Source organism: Pelodiscus sinensis, chromosome 6 (assembly GCF_052426305.1).
Source record: "Pelodiscus sinensis isolate ZL-2025 chromosome 6, ASM5242630v1, whole genome shotgun sequence".
NCBI lineage: Eukaryota > Metazoa > Chordata > Testudines > Trionychidae > Pelodiscus > Pelodiscus sinensis.
In genome coordinates this window covers 109,062,550-109,075,851 of record NC_143057.1, presented here as the reverse complement: position 1 = coordinate 109,075,851, position 13,302 = coordinate 109,062,550, and the positions used below count along the sequence as shown (strand labels likewise).

General features: G+C 41.3%; 1 long non-coding RNA gene across 1 annotated transcript; it reads right to left on the bottom strand.

Moving 5' to 3' along the window:
- Positions 1-215: 215 nt before the first annotated feature.
- Positions 216-12,458, bottom strand: LOC142829977 (uncharacterized). Its single transcript, XR_012904958.1, has 3 exons — positions 12,348-12,458; positions 1,568-1,700; positions 216-354 (listed from the first exon to the last, which is right to left on the bottom strand). It is a non-coding gene; the product is annotated as an uncharacterized LOC142829977 (long non-coding RNA).
- Positions 12,459-13,302: the final 844 nt, after the last annotated feature.

Below are 13,302 nucleotides of genomic sequence, written 5' to 3'. Positions count from 1 at the left end.
TGTTTATTCAGTCACTAAGGTCAGACCTCCTATGAACTGCACTTTAACCACATGCACCAGTGTGGAATTTTCCTCTTTTTTTGAACAAATCATCAAAAAACAAACTGACTAAACAAACAAGAAGACTAAAACATGTTTTCATAGCGTCTAACACTAAAATACCTCAAATACCTAGTAGTAGCATTTCCACACATCCATTGGTTGGAACTTAAAGGTTGAAGTAACACTTTTAATTTTAGTCAGTGTTTATCAAGTTTGTATTGAACTTAACAATAAACAAATATGACAAACTCCTTGGGTCCAATCCTGATCCTGTAGAAGTGGCATTATTCGGAGCAGGAACTGGCCTTCAGTCTAATAAGAATGAAACGAACAAGTGGTTTTGTAAATTTTCAATCAGAAAACCTGGGTGGTTTTACTAGTACAATTTTATTATATGGTATCATTAAATGGTTGTTCTCAGTTTTATTTTTATTTAAACTTTTATTTTTATGTATTTATTAAACATTAATGAAATGTGTTGTTTTTTTAAATGGGGGAGTAAGACCGGAGGGTGCATAACTTCAATCAGGGCTTAGATACCAAAGGGAGCGATGGTTTACCTCTGAGACAAAGATACAAATTTTCATCTAATTTAAAAATAACGATTGCCAACACAAATCATCAGCATGGGACCCTCGGTACCAAAGTATGGACATCTAACATTTGAGCGAAAGATGATAACTCTACAAGCTAGCAGTATTAGCAGACAATTATTTCTTTTACACTGACTAGCCATTACGGAGGATGTGGCACACACTTTAAAATCATCAGATATGTATATCATATTATCATGAATACTTTATCCATTTGGCTTGCTAATCCTCAACACACCCTGAGAGCTGACGGACAATGTAATTCTCAGCCCTGGTAGGATTGTGCTGGCTTCCACATCTGAAAACCCAGAGCCTCTGCATTTTTATCAGATTGCTCCTATTGTCAGTATAACTCTTAAGAATGAGGAAGGTATTTCAATTCCTCTTAAGTGTTCAGAAGCTTCCCATAAGGACAAACCAATTTAAATTAAAAAAGAAAAAGTGATGTAGTGAAAGGCCCTGCACAGTCTCTTTGGTTCGCCACAAAAACTGTCTGACCGCCTTTTTTCACCAGATTCCGAGTTACAGACATTTTCCTTGTGATTTTGTTTAATCTGTACTTGAGTTGTTTTATATGCAACTATCTGAGCTGCACTACTGCTTCTTCATGTTCTGGACTGTTTACTTAGAGTATATCCTTTGCAAGCCAACATAAAAGGCCTGCTTTAAACTACCTGGACTCTGGAGTGGTTCTGTTAGTTGTGGGGGAGGGATAGCTCAGTGGCTTGAGCACTGGTCTACCAAACCCAGGACTGTGAGTTTAATCCTTGAGGGGTCTGTTTGTTTAGGGATGTGGGCAAATCTGTCAGGGATGGTACTTGGTCCTGTTGTGAGAGCAGGGGAGTGGACTCAAGGTTCCTCCCAGTTTATGACATAGGTGTATCTCCATTTTTTATTATTATTATATGTGAATGCATGCTCTGTTCCATTACCTGGTTCCATTACTGTAGCCAGACAGACTAACCCCCTATATCATCCATCTTATTTGCCTCTCTGAAGCATGCAGGGCAGAGAAGGAGCAGTAAAATCAGCATAGTCTATGCTGGCTCATCTGATCCTGAGAAGCTGAAAAAACAGATATGTGGAGAGAGAGAGCGATTAAGTCAATAAGCTGGCCTCGAGGCTGCAAGAACTGCCCCGGCTGGCACCCATGTTGATTCGAACACACACACAGTCCCTGGGAGAGGAATTTCCCACTGAGAAAAGAATCCCCAGTAATTCCAATTTAGTTATCACTCTTACAAGTGTAAATTAAGTTCACAACTCCCTTGTAAGAACTGGTCTCACAAAAGACAGACCAGCCCCATTTGGCATGACAGATAAGAAAGAGAAATACGTGACCCCATGAGTATAAAGGTGGTACAGCAGCACATTCTCTTTTGAGTGTCATTCTACCCTCTACCTGCTGGTCGGGTTAGGTGTTTGACCTCCCAAGGTTCTATGGGGACGCCCACCTCGTATTTTCGTCTTTCCTAGGAATTGAGGGACCGGCCCTGGCCTGACACGCTGGAGTCAAGAGGCACAGAAGGGGGTAAAAATTGTACCTGGATGTGGTCCTCTGTCTTAAGTATACACAGACTTAGAGCTCTTTTAAGATTAAGCTGTTACTTGGTACTATTATTTCTGTTTTCCTATCTTTATCTTCTTTGTAACCATTTTTAAGATCTATATTTTGCTAGCAGTTAAGAAATAGAACAATAGCCATTGCAACCATATGATTTATAAGCTTCCTCAATAAACCTGTAACTGTTTAAGCTTTAACCTGACTCGTTCAGTTGCTGTAACAGAACCAAGCACAATTTAAAAGAACTTCAGCCGGTCTAAAGGGACAGTTATAGGAAGAGCTTGGGCGTTTGGATCTGTGTCACTCCCAGGTGACAGGGTCCACTGGGGCACTTCTCAGCCTTTCCTGGGCTGCCCGCTGCGAAGGAACTCCCCCCCCCCTCCCCCCCGTGTTCTAGCAGCTAAAATCTGAAGTGTAATAAGCTCTTCCTACACACTGGGGTGTCTGTTAGCCTGTTTGGCTACCCTCTGCGACGGGACCTCGGTCCTAGCAGTAAAGTCACGGACGTTAAACTCTCGGGGCTCCTTTCAGCCTTCTGGGCTGCCCGCTGCGATGAGACTTCGTGTCTTAGCAGCTAAAGACTTAGGAGACACACCCACACACACTGCCCTGACCGTCAGCTGACAATTACTTGGAGTTGTAATGGTGAAGACAGATTTGGCATAATGAATTCAGACAGACTAGCACTCTAAGAGGAAATTGAGAACTGCTGGCAGGGTAACAATACAAAAATCAGGGTTCAGATTCAGTTCAGGAGAGTTTCAGATGATTTTCTGAACTACCTGAATGACCCGAACATCTTCAGTCTGTGAGGCTGGGTAGCAAATCTTGTAAGAATAGATTCCCTGACCATAAGATATCCAGTAAGTTTGCCTCAAGTATGTTTTCCTGCTCACAGAGAACAACTATATGCCTTCAATTAGAATTATTTCCATATTTGATTAGGACAGTACAAGTAAAGTTCCAATGACAGAGCACACTGTGTCAGCCGTGATCTAAACAACAAAGATATCTAAACAACTTAATGATTACCTATTTTGTGCATTCCTTATGGGCACCTGGCATTAGCCACTGTCAGCAGACAGGATACTGGGCGAGATGGACCTTTGGTCTGACCCAGTATGGCCATTCTTATGTAAAGTGGATGCCTGTCTCTTTTATTTACATAAATAAAAACATGAATCTGAACATTTCAGAACCTTAATTCAAGACTGGTTCTAAAATCTAAAAAAGTTGAGATCAGAAGTGTTGTTTGCTTTATTTTCTGCTCATTCAGTCATATGAGGAAGTCCACTGCAAATTTGCAGATCTTCTGTGATAAAAAGAAAGACATGATAGTGGTTTTTGCTCTTCACAAAGCTATAGCATATGTTCCTTATTTTCTGATTTGAAGGAGTTGTAGCAAATTTTGAAAATAGTGCTTTTGATGTTTTAAAATGTCTTCCCCAGTTCCTAAAGGGGGATGATTAAAATATTTCTGGGAAGTTTCTACTTTGTGTGCTACTTACACACACACGGAAGAGGAAGAAAATAATATTGTACCAACTTTAATTTTACGCACTGATTAGGTCACTTTATATAATGGCTTTCAGAACTCCCTGGATTGAAGATAGGAAAAAAGGCAGCTTGCTAAAGTGTCCCTGCTGTAGATAGCAAAATAGCTACAGAGGCCAATTCTGAGAGAAAACAGCATTTCCTTACCATATATCTTCAACTTAAGAAAGCACACTTGAAATGCAGAAGTTTATTATTTAAAATGCCTTCTTCCACCTTTAAAATTTATGCTCCATCATGCAACAGGACAAAATTTTATCTGCTTGTGAGCAACAGGATTGGGTTTGTCAAACTGATTGGCCAGTTTAGTAGAAAATTGTTCTATCAATAATAAAAAACAAATGCATAAAACGTTCAAGTTACTTTTTTGGAGGGGTAGAAGAAATAGAAGTTTATTTTCCTTCTTAGAAATGTGTCTTCCCCAACCTATGCATCAATCAGAGGCTCTTACTCAATTCTTCTAGCTCTTATCTGATATGGAAGGACAGTATCTGGTAACATTCAGAAAAACAACCAACCAACCCTCTTGCTCCCAATAACTGCCTAATAATAATGCTACTGGGTGATTCCTGTAATACCCTAGAACTACAGAGCAGGATCAGGAAGGATTAAGCTCTTCAGTCCTAGACATGTTTGTTATTCACTAATGGAATTACTATTATTTATACAGGGAATTACCACAGCGCTAATGTAACCATTAATTCCCTTATTAAAACCAAAGACCAAATGGCATTTCTACAATTGTTCTAAAGTTTAATAAGTAATTCACTACATCCAAATAGTAACAAAACATTTATGAGCATTTGATCAAGATGCTTACAGATGGATTTAGACCCATCTTGGTTGGCTCTAGTGTGGTCAGACAGGTATTAACAATGAATCCTTGCAGAGTTTACTTTTTATACTCTTTAACAAACAAGTAATGTCATTTCCAATCACTGACTTCAACTAAAAAAGTCAATTTGAGACAATTCACCCATGTTTCCAGCAGGGCTGGCTTTAGAAAAAATGGTGCCCTGGGCAAACTTTTATTCTGGTGCTCCCTGCCCGCCTTCCCATGAATGGTGCCCACCATTTTCCTTGGCTGCCATGGACTTCCCCACCCCTGGGACATCATTCCATGCCCCCTTTGCCATTAACTCCTGCCCCCTAACTTCTACACTGTGCCCTTAACCACCCAAGCATTTTGCAACCTTCACCCCAACCTCTGCACTTCCTTCCCACCTGTACCTCCAACCCCAGTCCTGACTTGCCAGTGTGCCTATCACACTGCCTCCCTGCCCAGAATCACCCAGCACCTTATGTCCAGTGACCCTTTTTCCCAGTGGCCCCTCACTAGGAGAGATCACCATGAATCTCTTTGCTCGCAGACCCCCACACTGCCCAGCACCCCAAAAGTGTCCAGCACCCCATATTCCTGAGGGCATTTGGCACCACAAAATTAACTATTCTGTGCATAATATTTTCCTTTCCCTTCCTAGCCCCATATCTGTTGCAGCCACCCCCAGCTTGGTTCCCTCTCCTTCTCTCTCACACACACATGTGGCTACATCTACACTGGCAGCTTCTTGTGCAAGAATAGCCGTTCTTCCGCAAAAGCTTGCTGGCTGTCTACACTGAACGAGCGTTCTTCCAGAAGTAAATTTACAGTACGGCGTTGTAAAACAGGGCTTCGTCCAGAAGAGTTATTCCTCTCCCCATGAGGAATAAGCCCTCATGCGCAAGAGCTTTTCCAGAAAAGGGCAGTGTAGACAGGCAACATGAATTTCTTGCGCAAGAAGCCCCTATATTTAAAGTGGCCATCAGAGCTTGTTTGCACAGGAGAGCATCCACACTGCCATGGATGCTCTTGCGCAAAAGCACATGGCAGTGTAGATGCTCTCTTGTGGAAGAGTTTTTGCACAAGAACTCTTCCACAAAAGAGTTCTTGTGCAAGCAGCTGCCAATGTAGATGTAGCCAAACTGTTCCCTGAAGTCCCCATGCCTGGCTCTAGGGGAGGGGTGGGATGGAACTCAGCTGGTGGGGGGGGGGGGAGAAAGGGGTTAGGGGAAAGAGAATAAACTGCCTGCTAGCAGAAAAAAAGAGCCAAGGGAAGGGGCAGGATCTGAGTCCTTTGCGGCGCTCCTCTGGCTGCAGGGCTCAGATCACCCAGCCCTAAGGCCAGCCCTGGCTTCCAGTCTTGTTTAAGATAAGGTTTACAACCTCCTTTCTCCTTAAGGCCTTTCCTTCTTATCTTTTCCCCTCTTCTTGGGACCAATAGTATTTTTTCCCCTCATATCACAGGGCCCCCCATGCTTTCTGAAAATTTGTTTATGAATATACATAACCTGAAAATACTTTCATAACTTGAACATGCTTCATGTGACACAATTTTTAAAGTTACAGTCTGCTGAATTTGTCTATTTGTATGCAGTTAGCATTCTTGCATGTGAAGTTAGAAATAGTAAGTGTAAATCAGTTTTATTAATATAGGTCTTCTAGTGAAAGCCATTAGTGGAACTTAAAGAACTTAATGGCCCAATGATCAAGACAATGATCTGTAAATGGCTTTGTTTTTCCTGTAAGCCCAAACTGTGGTTGGTCTTACAAAGATATGTGACCATGCCACCTGCTGCTGGAATCTATCTTGAATCTGGTATTTTTCCATGAGGATGGGGACTTGTGAACAAAAGATTCCTGCCCTGGGGAAAGTGATTTAGGAATGGAAAGTTATCAGTCTTTTGTCTTCAGCTGCTTTTGAAATTGCAACCCAGGAAACTACAGACCAGTCAGTTTAACTTCTGTGCCAGGAAAGATAATGGAGCAAATAATTAAGGAATCCATCTGCAAACATCTGGAAGATAATAAGGTGATAGGTAACAGTAAGCATTTATAAAGAACAAATAATGTCAAACCAATCAGATAGCTTTCTTTGATAGGATAACAAGTCTTGTGGATAAGGGAGAAGTGGTGGATGTAGTATACCTAGACTTTAGTAAAGCATTTGATATGGTCTTGCATGATCTTCTTATCAATAAACTAGGGAAATACAAGCTAGATGGGGCTATTATAAGATGGGTGCATAATTGGCTGGATAATCATTCTGAGAGAATAATTATTAATGGTTCACAGTCATGCTGGAAAGGCATAACAGGTGGGGTTCTGCAGGGGTCTGTTTTGGTACCAGTTCTGTTCAATATCTTCATCAATGATTTAGATGATGGCATAGAGAATACGATTATTAAGTTTGCAGATAATACAAGCTGGGAGGGGTTGCAATTGCATTGGAGGAGAGGGCCATAACTGAAAATGATCTGGACAAACTGGAGAAATGGTCTGAGGTAAATAGGATGAAGTTTAATAAGGACAAATGCAAAGTACTATACTTAGGAAAGAACAATCCATTTCACACAAACAGAATGTTTATTTTGGCTTAGCAACTTGCTTTGATCTATCTGTTTTCACTCACAGTCACTTAAATCCTACTTTTTTATACTTAATAAAAACACTTTTGTTTATTATCAGACCCAGTATAAATAATTGTTACCTTTGGAGAGTCACAACTGTGCATATCTCTCATTGAGAAAGAGAGTGAACTTATGAGCTTTCTTTGTGTAAAACTTTTTATACAGAGAAAGATGGATTTATCTGGGTTTTGGTCCACATTGAGATTGTATATCTGGGTGCTGATGAGACCCTGTAGCTGAGCCCTCGCAGAACTGAGCTGGTTCAGTGTCTGTGTTGCTCTGTTGGGAGGTGAGGGGGTGTTACCTCAAGTCTGTGCCTTGGTCTGGGACAGACCAGAGCTTCTGGCTTAGCAGGACAGGGTAGTGGGGTGCCCCAGATGGTAGACAGGAGGGCTCAGTGATATGATCAGCACACTAGGTGACAGGTTTGTGATTGAACCCTTGGGTTCACATAGGACCTAATTTTTTGAGGTAACATTGTTAAGTGGGGTGAGAAGAGTCATGATGGCTTATCTTAAGATATGTTCTCTTTATCTTATTTAAAGCCACCTGCAATCTCACCTATTGGTCAAAAGCCTGCTTTTTAGAACATAAGAACAGCCATACTGGGTCAGACCAAAGTTATACCTACCCCAATATCCTGTCTGGGTGATCAATACCAGATGGGTGATCAATGGGTGATCAATGCCAGATGGGTGATACCCCAATGGGTGATCAATGCCAGATGTCCCACAGGGAATGAACACAACAGGCAATCATTAAGGGTATGTCTACACTACATGCCTCTGGTGACCTCCCCGGTAAAGGCATTTGTTAAAGGCATTTGTTGACCTCCCTGGTAAACCTCATCCCACGAGGCATACCGGGGAGGTCGACAAATGCCTTTGATGTTGACCGCAGAGTGTCCAGACTAGTGTGCTGAGCCGACAAACAGCTGATCGGCACAGCGCGGCAGCCATTTAAATTTAAATGAAGCGGCGATTATTTAAATCGCTACTTCATTTCCCTATGTCAAGTAGCCTAATCTACATGCCTCTGTCGCCAAAGGCATGTAGTCTAGACACACCCTAAGTGATCTATCTATCCCCTACTATCATCCATTCCCAGCTTCTGGCACCAGACCAGAAGCACCATCCCTGCTCATCCTGGCTAATACACATTGACAGAGCTATCCTCCATGAACTTCCCATTGTTTCATGTGAGCCAGACATCTTCCATACTTAATTCCTTCTGGTCTTATAACTCTTTATTTTTAAGGTCTTTCTTTTCACTTGCTAGTCAGGGCTTTTCTTTACAATGCATGCATGCACATATACACACTTTCCTTAACCCTAATTCATTAATTTCATATTTATCCTACAAGCACCCATATAAGACCACATCCTAAATCCACTGAAATAAAAAAAAAGACTCATGTTGACTTTAGAGAGCTTTGGATCAGGCCCATACTGAAAGTATATCAAAGTTCAATAGCATAAGAAAAGGATGACCTTCCAGTGGTATAACTGAAATATAAAACTGGCTTGTGAGAAGACTTTTGCTTGTCTCCTGTTTTAAAATCCATCCAATTAATTTTTTTCACTTGAGAGCTTTTTGTAGACCACATCACTGTAGTATCTGAGACACTGCAGGAAATTGCCATAGCTGTGATAGCATAATCTTTACATGCCCTTACTATATTCAATTTAAACCACTTAGTTGGAATTGTATGTAGCATTTCTAATGGGGAGAGGTGGTCATTGTAAATCTTAGGCTGTGTTAGGCTCTTCAAAGGACTATTTTAAACAACATGCCAGATAAGAAGGCATTTCTGGGACAAAGTTAAGTGGGATTTCTAGGAACACCCGGGAAACAGGGAATGCAGATTCTTGCCTCTGGACCAAGACATTTGAAGCTCCCGGAAAAGAGGAGGAAAGAACCATTATCTGACATTGTATGTTAAGTGTAAAGTAATGCACATCGGGAAAAATAACCCCAACTATACGTACAGTATGATGGGGGCTAATTTGGCTATGACAAATCAGGAAAGAGATCTTGGAGTTATTGTGGATAGTTCTCTGAAAACTTCCACACAGTGTGCGGCGACAGTCAGAAAGGCAAATAGGATGCTAGGAATTATTAAGAAAGGGATAGAAAATAAGACACAGAATATCTTACTGACCCTGTATAAAACTATGGTACGCCCACATCTTGAATACTGTGTACAGATGTGATCTCCTCACCTCAAAAAAGATATTTTGGCCTTGGAAAGGGTTCAGAAAAGGGCAACTAAAATGATTAGGGATTTGGAACGGGTCTCATCTGAGGAGAGGTTAAAGCGACTGGGACTTTTCAGTTTGGAAAAGAGGAGACTGAGGGGGGATATGATAGAGGTCTATAAAATCATGAGTGGTGTGGAGAGGGCGGATAAAGAAAAGTTATTTATTAGTTCCCATAATAGAAGAACTAGAGGACACCAAATGAAATTAATGGGTAGCAGGTTTAAAACTAATAAAAGAAAGTTCTTCTTCACACAGCGTGTAGTCAATCTGTCGAACTCCTTGCCAGAGGAGGCTGTGAAGGCTAGGACTATAACAGAGTTTAAAGAGAAGCTAGATAATTTCATGGAGGTTAGGTCCATAAAAGGCTATTAGCCAGGGGATAGAAATGGTGTCCCCGGCCTCTGTTTGTCAGAGGCTGGAGAAGGATGGCAGGAGACAAATCGCTTGATCATTGTCTTCGGTCCACCCTTTCTGGGGCACCTGGTACTGGCCACTGTCGGCAGACAGGCTACTGGGCTAGATGGACCTTTGGTCTGACACAGTACGGCCGTTCTTATGTTCTTATGACTGATTTCCTAGTCAGTATCTGAAGATCAAAGACCTGAGCCATATAAAGAAAATGTTAATCTACGCAGTGCAGCTAGTTACTAGTTCACTAGGGCCCTTAAGCAGGAATATTTTGGTCTACCCCAACACATACTAATAATTAATGGGAGGGACCTTCAACAGCCCTGAGCAATTGCTTAGTTTGTTTATGCCTATCACAGGCTCTCTATATGTGCTCTTATTCTGAGCAAAAAGCTGTTTTTGTATCCACATAAAAATCCCTGGGTGAGGTTTGAAGTATTGACACCCAACAAAGTCCTTTTGGTCTTGAGGGTGATCTCTGGTAAGCTTATTAGCCTGTGTATAGGCTCTGTTGTTTTTAAAGTTTGCACTGCACGATTTTTCTCCTTCAGAGTGAATATGCTTGCTTCAACTTAAATGTGTGATAACTTTACTGTGGGCAATTATGCTGTTTATTACATCTGGAGAAAAAGTAAAGTCTAGTTGCTGGCTATCAAGGCAGTGTGACTTACTAGGCAACTCACAGTGTAGGCAGAAAACTGTGAAGTCTGGAAACCCCTCCAGTCAAGAGGGAGAGAGACTGAGGTCTCTGCTCAAGAAAGGTGATTGCTGAGGAGCCAGAAGGCTTAGAGTGGTTGGCTTTGTTGGATCATAAGATGGAAATACGGCTACAGTTGATCTGAACTGTGACAGATGCAATCCAATAAGAAAAGCTTATGTCTCACGGCGGCAGGGTGATGATAAATACCTGGAAAGCACTTGGATACTATGGTCCTGGGGCCCATATAAGTACGTAAGCAGAAGAAAGCTATTTTTGTGACTCACAGATCCCCAAAGACATAATAGCAGACTTGGAGCCTAATCTAACTCTCTTTGGCATCAGTAGCCAAGTTTTTCCATTGATGTAATTGGAAATTGGATGACATCTTTCATCAAACTGCCTGTGACTTTTTTGGTATGTATCCTTTGTTAGGTGTGCCTATAAATAACAGTTTAAAAAGTATAAAATTATTTTTTTAAAAGCATAGTGGCAAAGAGTTGCCAACTTGCATCTCTTGTAAAGCACTAGTATTGACTTTGTGCCATGCTGACATATAGAATATGTGGCAAATACCACAAAAACAAAATGAAATATAATGACTAAGTTATTTAATTAACCTGGCCCTTGGCTTCTGAAGATGAAAGTTTAGTGTGGTGTGAAGCCCTTGGTTTGTATTTTAATTAGGTTAAACTTGTGGTAGTATGAAGTGTATGGTGTGTGCTGCCCACTTTTATGCACACCACACTCACTAGCAATCATAACAATAGTGTGACCTGGTTCACAGGGTCTCTGGCCAAATTTGAGTGTCATTAGAACTTGGCACTAGAGATCACAATGCCACTCAAAGCTGATCCTGCTTCATTCTCTTTGGCAACCGTGCGCACCAGGTCATAATGCCATTCAGATGTGGCTTAGCCACTCCACTGCCATGCCACATCTTCATGGGGAACTCTACTTTTTAGACCCTCAAATATAAAGTGATCTTCTCCTTGTACCTCCCCTGGGGACTTTACCCACTGCAACCCACCAAACCCTGCACCTATCAGTTGTAGATCATTTATGGCTATACGTAACAAGAACAACAACTCTATCATTTCAATGCCAGGTGTCACTACCTGGCCCATTCCCCCTCTCTGGATGGACACCAAACTGTTCTGAGGGGACTCAAACAATAGCTCCCACCCGCTTCTAAGCACACTGGTTCTGGCTAGTGACTGGTCACTGTTTTGACTTCTGGATTGCACAGGCACATTTCCCCGCCTGCAGACCACATGTTGGATATGCCTCTCAGGCAGTAGGACCTTGTAAGTGAGCTGTCCCCATTCTTCTTAGCCCCAGTTGCTTTGACTCGCTCCCTCAGCATTCCACCTTGCTGTGGGCATGTTGAGCCTCTCAACTGACCTCTTTGGGAACAATATGGCAGGTAAGCAACAAGTGCAGGCTTAGCAAAGGAATTGCTTAACCACAGGCACTTAAATCTTAAACAGCAGTAAGAGAGATATAGATCTTTGGAAAACTAACTAACAATCCTGAATGTATCCCCTTGAATCACATCTAACCCTTCCTGTGAGTACTGGGTTTGTCAGTATCCATAGGAGAAGCAACTCTTCTTGCCTTCTCCCTTCTTCGCCCAGTTTTCTGCTAGAAGGTAAGTAGGCTCCCTTCACAAAGAACATTTCTCCCTTAGATATAGTCTCTGAACCAGTCCCTCCCCCAGTCAGGCTTCTGTAGAGAGTTCATTGTAGAACCTGTGAGGATCCTCTTAAAAGCGTCCTTACCAGCTGTTCTGATTTTCTGGCAGGGGCATGGCTTGTCGCTTCACAGAATAGTTCATTGTCCCTGAGCCTCACAGCTATCCTGAGATCTGCAGGAGACAAGGGTCATCTGTGCTTATGTAGTGCTGATAGGCAGAACTGAGCCTGGGATCTCTGGAGCTTAGTGCATGATGAATAATAAATAAAAGTAGTCCTGCTAATCATGGCGTACTGTTCATTCTTCTGTGACAATGACATGCTGTTGACATGTCTTTTGCTCATCCCCAATTAGGGATATTTCAGACTTGCAAATATAAAGCCTTATTGGCATCCTAGAAGATAAATGGAATCCCTGGCAACAAGAATTCAATGAGAGTATTTAAAATAATAGGTCTGCACATTTCAATAGAAATGTAGATAAAATAAAAAAGAAAAAATTACTAAGCTGGATATTCAGAAAAATAATACCGCAGTCACAGGAGGGTTCTGGAAACAATGTTGCATTTTCTAAATTGTCTTGAGTGGGCAAACACTGGCAGGAATTGAAATGGATTTGCATTATTTTACCTTCTTGGATCTTTTATTCTTCATCACATTTGTGAACATGTGCTTACTTCAGGCTGTCTCCGTTTGGCTTCAGATCAAATATGAATTAAGCTCTGTAGACCTTTTGTTCTGCAATAGATGTAAGTGAGAGCTCATGAAATTCTATTCTTTTTTCTTTGTCATGAAAGTGCCAAGATAAATCACTCTTTGAAAATAGCAAAAGAACAAAAAGACTAAGTAATGTGAATTTCAGATGAGAGCTATTATCTCTAACTGAAATATTCTCTTTATAGCACGACGACTGAATTTGAATGAAAAGCCCTATTTGAGCAGATTTTTCTGCTAAATAGTGATTAAAAGTGACTATAGTTGATGATAAATTTTAGAAAATTACAGTATGCATGTTCTGCCTGGGTTACAGTATATAATTGTT